The 14,226-nt window shown below is 45.3% G+C and overlaps 1 protein-coding gene across 6 annotated transcripts in view; it reads right to left on the bottom strand.

Annotated features, from left to right (window-relative positions):
* NUP188 (nucleoporin 188) overlaps nt 1-14,226 on the bottom strand; it is a 370,052-nt gene that overhangs the window by 80,410 nt on the left and 275,416 nt on the right. The window lies entirely within an intron of this gene.

Below are 14,226 nucleotides of genomic sequence, written 5' to 3'. Positions count from 1 at the left end.
GAGATGGCTGCATAGCCCGATAGCTCCCGCTCCAACCTAGCCAAATCAAATGTAAACCCGCGCCATCCGTGTTATTTTTGGGCTCTTCATTCCTGTGCATTGTGGAATAACATCCCCTGATGGCATCCAAGAGGAAAACTGCAGATTTAAGGCAGTTTTCTTATGCCAAAAACACTGTTGATATCGGAGCGGATATGGCTGACCAGGCCACGGCAGATCTGGGTGAGACTATGCCGGAGCAAGATCCACCCCACTACACTCTCCGAGATCCCAACGAGAGATGAGCTCCGAAATTGGTTTATGGACATCCGTGCTGATGTCAAGCAATTAAAAACTGAGCTATTGGCGTCCACTGCAGAGGTGAGAGAGGATGTCGCAGCATTGGGAACGCGTGTCGATGAGATGGTCATGAGGTTAGAGGGACAAGAAGACATAGTCCGACAACAGACTGTGCAACTTAAAGAATTATGTAAAGAGCATGCTCTCCTATCAGAGAAAATGGAGGATTGGAGAATAGAACGCGCCAGTGCAACATTCGGATACGTGGCATACTGGAGATGCCGGAACACTCAGACTGTAAGGCTGTGGCTACCACCATTTTTCACTAATTGCTCTCTACTCAACTCAGTGCTCAGGAAAGGGAGGCGAACACACCCCTGAATAAAACTGAGCGCACATAGGTCACTAGGCCCAAAGATCACCAACTTAGCGTGGGTCATTGTGGTATGTTTACACCATTATGACCTGAAAGAAAAAAATAATGAACACAGCAAGAAGATCTACTGATTGGCAATGGGAGGGCAACAACCTCTTGCTATTTAACAACCTAGCCCCAACCACTCTACGTAAGAGATTCGATCTCAAAGTGGCAACCACGATCCTACGTTCAGAAAACATTAAGTAGAGATGGAATTTTCTATTCAGCCTTTCCTTCACAGTGAATGGCACCACTTACAAGATCAAAAATATGAGAGAGGCCGAACAAACATTTAGACAGGCCAAGTTGCCCATCAACTTTCCAGAGCCAGCCACAGAAGAAATCCATCCTAAAAATGATGCAGTTCTGAAATGGCAATGGGCTGGAAACCGCCGACAGAACATCAAGCTACCTCTCCTCGCACTGCTCCCACTGGCGCTGGCTGACTTTTGGGTACTCGTTTATCAATCTCACAGAGGTTGAAAAATGCTCACTTTAGCAGTAAAAACTTGGATGTGGGGACTATGGAATAATATTCCATGATTAGAGCAATAGCAGTTGCAGCAAGAATAAGTATGGTAACAGCTTAGATATCACTGATGTGGCAGGGTTTACTATGTATCAGTGTGTTAACAGTTATGATGCGGGGCTGGCAGGGTTGGGAGATTGTTCTCCTTGAGTGACTTACCACCCAGAGGGATATGGTCCACAGGTGGGTCGATGTGGATGGTAAACAAAGGGGAACGGGTGGGGGGGGGGGGAGGAAGGTTTTTTCTTTTGTATTCAGATAACAATAGGCTTCAAAGGGAAGTTTTGGGGGGTGTCCGGTCTTTTCTTGTGAAGGCATATTGTTATAGCTGCAAAGATGACGTATTTGCAGATAACATCCCTTAAATGTTAAGGACTAAAAACATACAGGAAGCAAAACCTTCTATTCCGGGACCTGCAAGCTCACAAAGTTACAATAGCCCTAATACAAGAGACGCATTTAAGGCACCGGCATGAATATGTTTTAAGATCCTCGCAAATCCCCTACCAGTATTTACCAGCCAGTACACAAGGAGCGAAGTATTCGGGGGTTGGAATCCTCAAATCTCATACCTTGGTTTTTTATTATATCATGCATGTTACGGATTCTCAAGGCAGATATGTACTAGTTAAAGTGAGGTTTGGGAAGGATATCTTCACAATTATAAACATATATGCACCTAATGTAGACAACATGTCTTTATCAAATGCCTAAGTGACAAGCTAGACCGGCATATAGAGGGCACCGTGATACTAGGTGAGGACTTTAATGTTAGAAACATGAACTTAGATATGTCTGGGGGGGGGGGGGGGGGGGGGGGGGGGGGGGCACTCCAAACTTTAGCAAGGAAGGAGCTGTTGACCCTCATGCAATGCTGGAACTTAGTCGACATCTGGTGCCAAAGATACCCACATTCCAGATCCTACACTTTTTATTCAGCCCCTCATGGTTTTTACTCACGCACAGGCTATCTTTTCATCGATAAGCTGGCAGAAAACAGAATTTCTGCAGCTGAGACAGAGAACATTACTTGGTCCAATCATGCCCCTGTCTGGTTCTCCATGATCCTTAAAGACCTGGATGCAGGGCAGAGGACTTGGCAACTAAATGACAGCCTATTGCAGGACGAGGGGCTACATAAGATATTGACAACTAGGTTATGGGAATATTTCCAAGGGAATGCCTCTCCCTTAATCTCAGCAGGCGTACTTTGGGAATGTTCCAAAGTGGTGATGAGAGGAGTTTTAATAGCCCAAGCTTCTCATCTTAAGAAACAAAAGGAGGATGCTTTCCAGAATCTCAGATTTGTCTGAATCACATATGCAAAACCCCTCTGCCTCCCTTTTGATGTCGTTGATGACTGTCTGTCATGAGTTAGCGCTCTTAGACTGTGTATGTAGCCCACCAACTGGATAGAGCTAAGCATACATAATTTGAAGGGAACAACAAAGCGGGTAGATTCCTAGCCCGGAAACTTAAAGTGTTCACTGCTCAAAATGCGATTGCGAAAATAAAAAATGATTGTGGGAGAATAGTGACTACTTCAACAGATATTAGGGAATGCTTCGTGTCTTTTTATTCCTCTCTGTATTCCACAAACGCCTTGATCATGCCCCATGAGATAACAGACTATTTAGAGTCGGTATCTCTACCATTCCTAACACCCGCCCAACAAGAATTTCTAGATGCCCCTATTAGTACATTGGAAGTTGAGTATGCCATAAAATATCAAACTGGGAAAGGCCCTGGGCCTGAATGGCTTTACAGCACCTATTATAAAAGTTTCACCACTGATCTGGTAGGCCCTATAACAGACTATTTTAATAGCCTTACAACAGAGGCACATTACCGGCTCATTCCAATATAGCAGGAATCTCCATCATAGTTAAACAAGATCGTGATCCCACTCTATGCGAATCCTATCGCCCAATTTCTCTTATCAATGTAGATGTCAAATAATTGGCTAGCATCTTAGCGAGACGACTTAATGGCTTTATTTCCCAAAGAATGGCAGCAGATAATGTTAGGAAAATCAAAGATATCCTTTGGTGGGTTAGGAAAAAACAGATCCCCTTTTTGTTGCTTTCCCTTTATGTTGCTCTCCTTAGATGCTGAAAAAGCATTCGACATGGTCCACTGGCCCTTTCTATTTTCGATTCTAGAGAAGCTGAGATTTGGACCGTTTTTTATATCTTGGATTAAATCCCTCTATTGCAATCCCAGAGCGCAGGTTAAGGTTAAAGGAGGTTATGGAAGATGCTTTCCAGTGAAGTGTGGCACAAGACAGGGCTGTCCATTGTCCCCCCTGTTATTCGCCATTTTTCTCGAACCCGCCGCCTCCCGAATTCGAGGAACTCCAGGTATTGCAGAGTTCTAACAGGGGAAATGCATTTTAAACTCTCCTTGTTTGCTGACAATATCCTATTCACCCTGACAAACCTTTCCCAATCCCTTCAAGCAGTTTCTTCAGAACTAAACCTATCTGGAACAGACTCAGGGTTCAAAGTAAACTTTGACAAATCTGAGATTTTGAATGTGTCTATCCCAGAAGCTGAGGTCATATTCTTACGATCCACTTTTCCATTCCGGTGGGCCAAAGAATCAATGAAGTATCTAGGGATCCAGATTGGATCTAACATCCGAGACATTTTTACGCTAAATTATCAACCCCTCTTGAAGAAAATTGAGGCCAATCTCCAGAGATGGGACAGAGAATATTTCTCATGGCTAGGCAGAATTGCAATTATAAAAATGAACATCCTACCCATATTTCTGTACCTGTTTATTACTCTACCAGTGTTCATCTCGACCGCCATTCTTCAATCTTGGCAAAGGAGGATTTTTGGTTTTATTTGGAAAAGTCACCCCCCCTTGGGTATCCCATATTTTAATGTACCAGCCTAAAGAACGGGGAGGACTGGAGATGCCCTGTCTCTCCTGGTACTTCACAGCAGCGCAAGTGAGGGCACTCCGCGATCTTCATAGATAAAATTTTGCAAAACAATGGGTACTCCTGGAGCAGAGCTTGGTGGGCAGTGCATGCTCAGTGCTTTACCTTGGCAACTGCGTTGCACATGGCCACCACATGGTGATATCCCAGGTGCCCTCCAAACAACACTAGGGGTCTAGGAGAAATGGAAAGTAAAATTAGTGGGAAAGAGGGAATATTTTTATATGTCCCATCTTTTTCATAATACTGTTTTTCCAGCGGGATTTCACAATAAAACATTCCAGGAATGGAGAGCCAAGGGAATTAGTAATTTTGAGAATGTTCTCAGGGATGGCTCGCTCATGTCAGCTGATTCACTTATCGAATGTTATCAACTGAACCTGCCGGATTTCTTAGCATATGTCCAATTAAGACATTTCCTATTATCCCAAGCAGTTTTCACCCCATTAGCCCTGGGAAAGACCCTATTTGAACAATTGTGTACAGAAGTTGACAAGAAAAAGGGGTTGGTGTCAAAAATTTATTCCATGATTTTGGGTATAGTAAAGGAACCCTTTATATAATCCACTCCATCCTCATCAACCAGTTAGCTGCCATAGGAATTTCCGGCTCTGCTCTATCCTGGTTCAAATCGTTTCTCAGCAACAGAGGTTACAAGGTCAAAATCCAGAACAAAGAATCTCCATTCCATGACTCATCCGTAGGAGTCCCACAAGGCTCCTCTCTATCCCCGACACTCTTTAACATCTACCTTCTACCACTTTGCCAACTCCTTACCAACCTCAACCTAAAACACTTTCTCTATGCAGATGATATCCAGATCCTGATCCCCATCAAAGACTCATACTCGAAAACCCTCGACTACTGGGAATCCTGCCACCAAGAAATCAAACGTCTCCTCAATAGCCTAAATCTAGTACTAAACTCCTCCAAGACTGAACTACTACTCATAGCTCCAGAGAACAGCAATCTCACCGCCTCTCATCTAACCAACCCACAAACCACTCAAGTGAGAGATCTAGGAGTGATAATTGACAACAGGTTGAACTTCAAAGCCTCCATCAACAGAATGACCAAAGACTGCTTCCACAAACTCCAAGTTTTAAAAAGGATAAGACCTCTCTTCCATGCCCAAGATTTCAGAACGATCCTCCAAGCAATTATTTTCTCAAAGTTAGATTACTGTAACGCTATCCTACTTGGTCTCCCTTCCTCATACACCAAACCGCTCCAAATGGTACAAAACGCAGCAGCCCGTCTACTAACAAACACCAGGAAAAGAGACCATATTTCCCCAATTCCAAATGACCTTCATTGGTTACCAATTCACTTCAGAATCATCTACAAATCCATCTCGTTGATATACAAAATTATCCATCAACACACCACAATTGACCTACAATTTCCTCTCCGCTTACACAACCCCACAAGACCTACCAGAGACGCATACAGAGGAGCCCTCCATGTACCCCCTACTAAAACCACTAGTCACATTACCTTAAGAAATCGAGCGCTCTCCACAGCTGGCCCACCATTATGGAACTCCATCCCTCCCGATCTCAGAAATGAGCCCTGCCTCCTAACCTTTAGAAAAAAACTCAAGACTTGGCTGTTTATGCAAGCTTTCCCGGACTTAAATTAATGCGCCTCGCCATCAACATATCCAACACAGCAGCTGTACTTCATCTCCTTGTATATAATTTAGTTCTCTACTAAACTATCTTTATTTCCTCCTCTCCCAGTTCAATAGCCCTTGTTAATTGTAACTGCTCTTCTTCGACATGTTATTTATGTTTTTAATGTATTTATTGCACCCCTGTTTATATGTAAACCAGCATGATGTGATCGCTTCATGAATGCCGGTATATAAAAACCTTAAATAAATAAATAAATAAATAAATAAAATATACTCTCGAGCCTGGGAGACCGATTTGGGTTCTACCTTGACCACTGAAATATGGGACCAAATATTTCTCTCCACTCGTAAATATTCGTTATCCTCCTTTCTACAAGAAAACTGTTATAAAATATATTAATGAGATGGTACCTCACCCCCTCCAGACTACACCGCATGAATCCCAGAACTGATGATAAATGCCAGAGGAATTGCAATGGGAAAGGCACATTTATACATGTCTGGTGGGATTGTCCCAGAGTTGCTCCAGTTTGGTCCCAAATATTACAATGGGTTGAATCCATCTTGGGAGTTTGGGATTTATCCAATGCGGGACTAGTTCCACTGAATGTGCCTCTGGATAAGTACCAACAACGCTTCTAGATAAGTACCAACAACGCATCTGGATAAGTACCAACAACGCTTCTGTCAGCAGGTATTCATAGCTGCAAGAAGTGAATTGGCACTTTACTGGAAGCATACAGAAGTGCCCTCATTGCAACCAGTTTTACCTAGGTTGCACTTTTACCATGAGAAGGCCTCTATTGATGCTTATAGGCGCCATCAATTACCCCTCTTTCAGAAGATCTGGAAACCATTTTTGCAAAAAGGGACCATCCCACCACCAACCTAATCCCCCCTACCTTAGTATTGAGTGAGGCAGGAGTCCCTGACCTCATTAGCATCCCGTTGGTTCATTCTACCCTGCTGTGTATTTACAATATACACAATTGAGCGAGAAGGCGTATTCCTGTATAGACAATGTCTCCTAGACACATTATTTCATTATTTTTATTTTTCGTTTTCATGTTATTCAAGACCGGACACCTTGAAGTAATATATGTAATATATGTACTATGTGAAATATCTGGAACAGTTTGCTTTGTTCTGGGGTTAGGGAGGACTTGGTGGACTTGTAAGTATGCATAATGATCTGTGTTTGGCAGGGCGAAATGTTGTTGGAGTGTTTGGAAAGAGAGTACAGCTCTCGTCGCTCTATTGTACAGATCAGATATAAAGGTCAAACCTTGTGTGTCCCACCGGTGAAAGACTCCCCTCTTCTTTCCAGGTAGAAAAAGGTCGTGACCAGTGATGGTGAGAAGTGGAGTTAGCCGGTTTGGAACTTTCCCAATTTTACATAACATTAACCAGGCTTTTCGACACGTGCGTAAATGTTCCTGTGCTTTAAGGTAATGGGGAACCAATAGGGTGTCTAATTGTAATAAGGGGTTTAATGAGGTTATCCCATTCCATTCGAGGAGGTGGTTATACGGGGTAAACGTGGACGTGGAAAACAGCCAGTCTCGAACGTGCCGGAGACTGCAGGCCAGATTGTAGACAGCTAAGTCCGGACAATCTAGTCCCCCACGTTCCTTAGGGGGGGGAAAGAATTTCCAGAGTTAATCGGGCCCTCTTCCCCTTCCACAGAAATTATCTTAAGGCCTGGCGTATCTGGTTGTGATCTTTTTTCATGATCCAGAGGGGTGCCATTTGTAGGACGTACATCCACTTAGGAAGCAACATCATTTTAAATAGCTGTATATGTCCTGTCAATGACAAGGATAGTGTTATCCATCTTTGTAGCGTGGTTAAGGTATGGGTGAGCAAAGGTCGTATATTAACCTTATACAGATGGCCTATGTTGGCAGGGACTCAGACGTCTAAATATTTGTGACTCCCGTTACCCAGCGGACGGGAAAAACGCCTGGCCATGCTGAGTGTCCATACCCTGTGACATCTATGGCCTCAGACTTATCGTAATTGATCTTGAGGCCCGCAAATCTACCAAAATCGCCCAGTAATTCCAGTACCACTGGAAGTGATCGTAGTGGCTGGGTAACAAATACCAAAAGATTGTTTGCAAAAGCGGCTATTTTGAATATCTGGGTGGGGCCGCCAAATCCCTTCACTGCTCGGCAGGCATCAATTTTCCGCAAAAGCGGGTCTATATAGAGTATATATAGAAGAGGTGAGAGTGGGCAACCTTGTCAGACCCCCCTCTGGATCTGAAACACATCAGATAGACAACCATTGGGTGGTGGTATAGTAGGGATATGTAATTAAGAAAATCACCCTTAATGCCAAACCGTTGTAGCACAGAATATAAATAAGGCTAGGCCACGCGATCAAACGCCTTTTCGGAGTCAAATCCGATGGCCAAGGCCGGAATGCCTTGGTTTTGACAAATATGCTGGGCCGTTAATAGCTTAATTATATTCGCGGTCGGTTTCCTCTCCCTGACGAAGCCCGTTTGATGTCGGGATGTCAAAGTGGGAAGGAAAACATTCAAGTGCTCTGCCAGAATTTTTGTTAGGAAAACCCATCTGGGCCTGGGGACTTACCTGCTTGGGTGGCCGTGATAGTCTGTAAAACCTCATAGTTCTGTATTGGTCTGTTCAAAAATGCAAGTTGGGAGACCATCAGTGTTGGCATTGGGAGATCTTGAAAAAAGAACTCTTCATCTGTGTGTTCTCTTAGTGGGTCCGGCATGTACAAAGTGTTGTAAAACTGTCGGAAAATTTCACATATTTCCTTTTCTTTGGTTGTGAGCCCCCCAAGTTTGGGTTTTCAGAGTAGCTGTAAAGGACTTTGCCATTAGTCTACCAGGCTTATTTCTGAACCTAAACAGGTTTTGCTCCCCTTTTTGCAAGTAATGGCATGCTCGAGTGTCTAAAAGAGTGATCAAATGGCCCAGTACACCATAATACTTTGTTCTATGGCTATCTGAGTTGTGCCGAATCAGCCGCTCTTTTGCCTGATGGAGTAAAGTCTCTAAATGTAATATACTCTTATTTAGTTGTTTATTGCAGAAATGAACATATGCTATAATCTCACCGCGAAGCACGGCCTTCCCCTTCTCCCAAAAGAGCTGGGGGTTGTCTGCGTGTTGGTGGTTATTCTTCGCAAAATCTTTCCATTTTTCACGGAGCATAGTCTGAAATTTAAGATAATCTTTGAGAAAGCTGGGGAATCGCCATAGGCGTGTTTTCGGAGTGTGTGTGTTCGAAGTCATGGTGATAGATATTGGGGCGTGATCCGATACCACTTGGGGTTCAATGGTTGCCTCAGCTATTCCAAAAAATTGGGCTTGAGAGATTAGGATATAGTCGATACGTGACAGCGTACCGTGGGATCTCGAGACATGAGTGAAATCATGCTCACTGGGGTGAAGTGTGCACCATACATCAATTAAACCTAAGTGGTGGCATAGGTAGGCTACGCCTTTCTTCTTCTTCCCTGTTTTCATGAATTGTGGAGGAGATTTGTCAAGAGATGGGTCCTGGACACAATTAAAATCCCCTACTACATATACCATTCCTTGCCCATATGTATTCAATAAATTGCTCAAATGAAAGAAAAACTCGTGGGAGTAATCATTTGGTGCATAAAGGTTACATATGGTCGTTAGTGTATTGTTCCACGTTCCCACCAATAGTATATAACAACCCGCTGGGTCTGGTATGCTTTGGATAACCTGGAAATTAGTGGTCTTACTGATTAGAATTGCCACCTCCACTTTCCGGAGTACCGCTGCAGCATAGATACAGGTGCACACCCACTCTCTGTGTAGTTTTTGGCTCTCTATATCTGTGAGATGGGTTTCCTGTAGACAGGCCACCTTGGTCCGTAAATGTTTAAGGTGTGACAGTACTTTCTTCCTCTTTATCGGGGTTCCCATACCATTTACATTCCACGATATTAGTTTAGACATGTCAGATGAGTAATAGTAAATCAAGGTAGCGACAATATACCATTTTAAGGAGAGATGCCCCCAGCCTGGCAACTCCCCTGTTAGGCCCCCTGCGCAGAGTACACAACCTAGCAAAAAAACATTGTCTAAAAGGTGTCACTACATGGAACCACATTATCAGAAATACTGCAATCATATATCTGAGATCAAACAATCCCGTTACTTGGTAGTTCTTCCCCCTCTTCCCCCTTCCCTCCGCTGTCCGCCCTTCCTCCCCCCACCCTCCCCAAGTCTCCTCATCCCCCCCAAATCTCGAAGCAAAACCCCCATTAGGAGGTAACTAGGTCATGTTTCCTGTGCACGAGTGCCATACTCCCCCATAATCCTGTGTGCACCGTTTCCGTCACTTGTGAAGAGGGGGGATACTGGTGTGTGGGCCAAGAAGGAGTCAGGAGCTCAATGTTCAACAAGCTTACTACCTTAGCAAGAGTCATTCCATCTGATCCTTTCTAGTGATCTGATGTCCTTCGGTAGGTCTCCTTCTGCTCTATTGTATAGGCAGTGTGGTGTATGCCAGCTCCACCATCGCCACATGGGCTCCTTCTGTGGGGAGCATGTCTGTCCACCCCCAATTAGGATAAATGTTTAGAGCAATGTCCTCGATCTGCCCCCTAGATTTGAGTCAGCAATGAGTTGATGTGGGAATGGCAGAGGAAATAAAATCATGTGTGGAGGAAGGCTGTTGGATCTTATATGCCCATCTCCAGTTACTTATGCCATGTCCAGTGCTCTGGGTATTTGCCCCTCAATCTGTCAGGGCGTCCAAATAAGCTTGCGCAGAGTCTGGTGTTGTGAAGGTACGCTGGCTGTTCTTATGCCATATTTTTAAGGTGGCCGGGTATTTAAGGCGAATTTTATCTGTTGAGTATAAAGGCGGGTACAGATCTGTGAAAAACCTTTGCGCTGCTCTGATACCTATACCCAGTAGTCTTGAAAGATCCTGATTTTGTGTGTCTGATATCTGATTTCCTGTTTTGCCCGATAAGCCCACCAGATTTCAAATTTCTGCGCGTAGTTAAGGAGCTTTGCGATTACCAATCGGGGCCTGGTCTCTGTGTCCCGCTTGGCTCCCAGTTTATGCGCTCTTTCTATAGCGAGCTTCCCCTGTAGACCCGGGAGTTCCAGCGCCTCCGGCAGCCATGTTTCCAGTAGGGAGGCTAGCTCTCTCTCCCCTACGGACTCTGGAAACCTCAGGAATCGCAGTGCCCAGTTTTCCAGGTCATCAATCTTGTCAGTAAGTTCTTTTATGCCCTTACCATGCGTGTCCAGGGTTCATGAAAGGCCGGCGACATCATCTTCCACCGCGCTCAGCCTCCCCTCAGCTTGGTCCAGCTGCGGCGTCAAATCATTAAGGGATATCCGGACCTCCGTCAGCTGGCTGGCGATGCCGGCAAGTTTGTCGTCGAGGGCCGCCCGTATGATATCTTCGATCGCGGCAAGCGTGACCCTGCAACCTGTTCCGGGTTGGTTTCATGGCCGGGCGCCATTTTGGGATCGGGTCCCCGGGTCTTATCTTTATCCTTTTTGTTCCCCTTAGCAGCCATTATCGGCGAAGATCGCTGCATATATCTAACTATGGACTGAAGAAACAGCAAGGAAGGCTGTCTAACAAAGCCATGAGGGCGAACAAAACAGGATTAGCAGCCAAATGTCCAAAAATGAGTTTCTTTATTGCAAGGTAACACGAGTGTGTGAAAAGTGCACTTTTCACACACTCGTGTTACCTTGCAATAAAGAAACTCATTTTTGGACATTTGGCTGTTAATCCTGTTTTATATCTAACTATGGACATATGCCAAGTCGCTCCTTATCTTTTTTCGCGCCAGTGTTCGGCTAAGCAGGTATAGATGCGGTTGGATGGGTTGCTTGCACTCGGAGCCACAGATTCAGCGTCTTCCCTGACTCACCACATCACGTGACCTCCCAAATAGCCTTTTTAACAGAATTTCCAATTTCCTATCCTGGACATCCTTAAGCACAGCCGATCCTGCCACCGGGATGGTCATCTTCTTCTTTACTGTTGACACTGCCGCATCCACCTTGGGAATCTTCCACGATTCCAAGGTTTGCTTCGGCAAGGGATATAATTTAGCCATAGCTCTGGCTAACTTCAGGCCTGCCTTGGGAGACTCCCACTCCCGATCCACCAACTTCTTCACCTTCTTCAGTATAGGAAAGGCCTTAGGTGGTCCAAGCAGTCCATCCAGGACAGGATTCACTCCCTCAATATCAAAATCCTCCTGTGTGACCTTAATCCCCAATTCCTCCAACACCTGGGGAATTAGCGGAGGCAGCTCCTCCTTACAGAACAATCTCACCATCGAAGGATCGTCCCACTCAACGATTGAGACGTCCTCCACATCTTACATCGGGTCCACCAAGGCACTTACAGGGTCCTTGTCCGGATCTCCCACTGGACATCCCTGTAGCAGATCAGGGTCATCCACTTCATCAGACGTGTCCCCATCAGCACAGCAGACCGCCCAAGTAGCCGCAGAATCCCCTCCCCCGACCCTGATTGCTTATCGGTCTTAAGCTTCTTAGCCCCCCTCCCCCCCCCCCCGGGATCTTCTAGGGGAAAGACCGCTTAGATCCTGCCTCCTTCTTGGCCAAATAGGCCTTATGGAGGAGCAGGACAAAATCTGTGGAGAATTCCTCTGAATCCATGAAAGAGTGATCCTGATTGGCATCCCCCTGTGCCTCCTCCTCTTCTCTGCTACCAGCAGGGTACTGATCAATGGGAAAAAGCAGGGGAGGGGAGTTCAGAGGCTCTACTGCTACAGCCTGGTTCCTACCACGCAGAGTTAAAATGACCGCAGTGTCCTCAGACTCTTCTGAGGTCTCCTGCACCAGCCCAGCCATCCTCATGGTCCGGCTGCCCTCCCGAGGGTTCCAACCCCTCCAGAGCACACTCAACACCAAACGCAGTCGTGACGAGGCGCACTTGTTTGGAGCCGCAGCCACGACAAACTTTCCCGTACTGAGCGGGAGGTGCCATTCTGCCACGATCGGGCCTAAAAGTAGTCCCTGATGTAGGAAACTGCGGGAGATCGGCAGAAGGGATGGATCTGCCTCTCTTATCTCAGCTTCTGACGTCACAAAGGGTAGGGCGAGTAATGAGATGTAGTGTAATCACAGAGCACACGGTTAAGCTATGGCATCAGCTTTGTAAACATTTATATGTACACCATGCTCCATTAGCGATTTTAAGAGAGAATCCTGACATTACAATTAACATATTTCATAAGGAGCGCTATTACAGTGGGAATCAGGGATTAAAGTATTTGAGACAACTCTGGAATGAAAATGGATGAATATATTTCCAAGACCTGCAGGAGGAATGTGATATGGAAGAAGAGGACAGAGAGATATTTGATAAAATTAGATTGCATTTAACTAGAACAGAAGAGGTTCTTTGGGAAAGGAGAGAACCAACATGGTAGAGAAGGTATTAATGTCCACGGACATGGGTTTTAAAATTATTTCTCCCTTGTACAATACTATCACCCTGACTTATGAAGAAAGACAGCCCCTTACTGCTTTAATGGAGAAATTACTTACCTGATAATTTCGTTTTCCTTAGTATAGACAGATGGACTCAGGACCAATGGGTATAGTGTACTCCTGATAACAGTTGGAGACAGATCAGATTTCAATCTGACGTCAGTCCCTAGTACATATACCCCTGCAGGAAATGCAGCTCTTCAGTATTCTCCTCGAAAAGCATTGTGGATATATGTGTGACTGACTAATTTGATTAACTTGAATAACTTTATAACTTGGTTAAACTTTATAACTTGATTAACTTGATCTGGTTGAATTGGTTCTAGCTGGAGACCGCCAGTATACTCAACCGGAAAGCGTCGACACCCGGTAGGTTGGGTGTCCTAGGTGAATGAAAATATGGCTTACCCTTGAATCATTCGAAATTCCATGTGTAACGGCAGCCAAGGGTGGGATGCTGAGTCCATCTGTCTACACTAAGGAAAGAAATTATCAGGTAAGTAATTTCTCCATTTCCTAGCGTGTAGCAGATGGACTCAGGACCAATGGGATGTATAAAAGCTACTCCCGAACCGGGTGGGAGGCTGCCCGTGACCCACTTAGTACTGCCCTTGCAAATGCCGTGTCCTCCCGAGCCTGGACATCCAGGCGGTAGAATCTGGAGAAGGTGTGGATGGAGGACCATGTCGTCGCCCTGCAAATCTCGGCGGGTGACAGCATTCTGGTTTCTGCCCAGGACACTGCCTGGGCTCTAGTAGAATGGGCCTTGACCTGTGAAGGTGGAGGCTTGCCTTGATTACGTCCTTGATCCAGCAGGCTATGGTTGCCCGCGAGGCCGCTTCCCCTTGTCTCTTCCCACTGTGAAGGACGAATAGGTGGTCCATTTTTCGTACGGGTTCCG

The sequence above is a fragment of the Rhinatrema bivittatum genome, chromosome 8 (assembly GCF_901001135.1).
Source record: "Rhinatrema bivittatum chromosome 8, aRhiBiv1.1, whole genome shotgun sequence".
NCBI classification, from domain to species: Eukaryota; Metazoa; Chordata; class Amphibia; order Gymnophiona; family Rhinatrematidae; genus Rhinatrema; species Rhinatrema bivittatum.
Note: the sequence above shows the minus strand (reverse complement) of the source record. Positions and strands in the feature narration are given on the sequence as shown.